The sequence below is a fragment of the Somniosus microcephalus genome, chromosome 13 (genome assembly GCF_052327205.1).
Source record: "Somniosus microcephalus isolate GS21.2 chromosome 13, FLI_Smic_1.0, whole genome shotgun sequence".
Taxonomy (NCBI): Eukaryota; Metazoa; Chordata; class Chondrichthyes; order Squaliformes; family Somniosidae; genus Somniosus; species Somniosus microcephalus.
The window spans coordinates 30,211,125-30,213,763 of NC_140999.1; positions in this window are offsets into that span (position 1 = coordinate 30,211,125).

Below are 2,639 nucleotides of genomic sequence, written 5' to 3' on the forward strand. Positions count from 1 at the left end.
TTTTGTTAGCTTTTAATATCCATGTTATTATAGTAGGAGCTTCTGTTACTCATTCTTTTAGGGTGTAATATAATGATATGCTTTAGGAACAATGGGATAAAACGTTTCAACACTGTACAGGTCTTGATTCCCTGTATACAACACCATGAAAGATCAGCCGGTATTTTATAAAATTGGACCCAGTTCTAAAATGTTTTCCAAGCACTGTGTTGAAAACTGAAATGGCTGCTTGAGAGCCGTAGGTTAGATATACCGATGGGGTGTTAGTCTGTCATTACTTGCGGGGGATGGGGGGGGGAGGTGTAGGGAGGGAGGGAGGGAGTGTCTATTCATGATGTTCCAGCCATCATGGTGTGGGACAAGCTTGATGGACCAGCTGGTCTTTTCCTGCCCATCAATTTTGTATGTTTGTAATACCTGTCCAAATGTTGGTGTGCTGACTCCACCTGATTTACACAGAGTCACCATCATTTACACAGTGTGGGCAAGCTCCTGGCCAATACTGAACCGACACTGGGAGCCCAGCAGAGACGATGCTGCTTAAAAGGAGTGATCGCATGTAAAAGTGAACAGTCAAGAGTGCTCCCCCTGTCACAGAGAGGGAGTAGTGGGGTAAATGGCTGTCCTCTGTCACAGAGAAGTTTTAGTGGTATAAATGAGTCTATCAGTCACTGAGAAGGGATAGTGTCCAGGGGTGGCATTAGGACCACACAACTCGTGCAATTGAATGAGGCCTGTTACGTCCGTGTATAACCAGACACAGACTGCGGAGAATGGTACAAACGGTGTTTACTCAACATGGCTCAGACTGCAACTGATCTGTACAGATTACTACTCAACGTTATATACAGGTATGGTCACTGCTGGTACTACAGTATACATGAGCTGTAAAAATTAGTTCCCCCCTTAAAGGTACATACATTACAATTCCTCCCCTTTTAGATTAACAGTATCATAACACTCATTTAACAATTAAATATCAAACTAACTACAATTAACACTTTTAACATGCAACATTAGCTGAAAATAGTCTATTTATAAAGTTAGTTTTTGGGGAGGCTTCCTGATCCTTTCTGGATAGCATCTTTCCCGAGTGTCTTGCTCTTGGTGCGGAGGTGATTCTGGCCCCCTGTCGTCAGTTGGTTCATCAGCTTCCGATGCTACTGTTTCTGGGGTAGATGCTACCTGTACGTCGGGTTCATCAGCAAGTACGTATGGGCGAGGCATGGGGTTGACTTGTTCCTGTGACTCTAGGATCTGGTCAGCATGGCGTCTCACGATGCTCTCCCCAATGTCCACTGTGTACATTAGTGGGCCCTGCCATGTGCATATCGTTCCTGGCTGCCATTTTTCTGTTCAGTAGTTGTGGGCCAAGACTGGTTGCCCTACATTGAAGCTTCTTGTTGGCTTCTCATGGATGTGCTGGAATTGCTTACTCTCAACATCTCTTCGTACGTTTGGTCTGAGCAAATCCAGGTGAGATCTTAACCTTCGGTTAAAGAACATCATGGCTGGGGCCTGGTTGGTGACTGCATATGTCGCATTCCGGTAGGCGAACAGGAAATTGTCCACCTTGTGCTGCAGCGGAATGTTGTCATTGTACATAGCCTTTATTGCCTTCTTAAAGGTTTGTACGAACCTCTCAGCCAATCCATTTGTGGCTGGATGATACGGGGCGGATGTGTAATGCCTTACCCCATTCTTTTTCAAGAACCTCCGGAACTCTTCGGACACAAACTGTGGTCCGTTGTCGGAGCAAATCTGTTTTGGCAAGCCATTCCTGGCAAATATGGTCCGTAGGACTGCAATAGTTTTCTCCGTGGTGGTGGAGGACATTTTGATGACCTCAGGCCATTTCGAGGGCGCATCCACGGTTATTAAAAATGTTGAGTCTGAGTGTCCCAGATATGCTTATTCTAAATCACTGGACACAGACAACAAGAATAACTTAAACAGGTCTTTACTAATCGAAGGTCAGGGCTGAACTGCTTAGCAAATTACTACACAGAGTTTATATACCGGTGTGGTCACCACCGGTACTACAATATACAGTAGCCAAGAGAAAGTAGTCCATCTCTTAAGGTAGTCTCTTAAGGTGGTACAGGTTACATACACCATAATTCCTCCCTTTTTAGCTTAACAGTGTACATCCCAATTTAAACATAACATGGATAACATATATACAACTTCATGCAAAACTGTTCAAAGATTCAGTCTCTGAGGAGGCCTCCTGATCCGAGTTGGATAACGCCTTTCAGGGGTCTCTGATTCTCGTTGCTGTGGTGACTCATCTAGTTGATCTCTTATGGGTTGGACATCATCAGATACATTGGCGTCTGAGGTAGATGCTTCAGGTTCACTAACTTCTTCCACTGGTGTCTCTGTCGTAGTCATGGGTTCGACCCTTGTTCTCGATTCTACAAGTTGGTCAGCATGACGTCGTATTACGTTTTCACCAATATCTACCGTGTACATCAGGGGTCCTGTCTGGCACGAATTGTTCCAGATTGCCATTTCTCATTCTTATAGTCCCGGGCTAACTCTGGTTGTCCTATTTCGAAACTCCGAGTGGTCTTGTTATTTATATGCTGGAACTGTTTGTTTTCGACTTCCCTCCGCACATTTGGTTTTAACAAGTC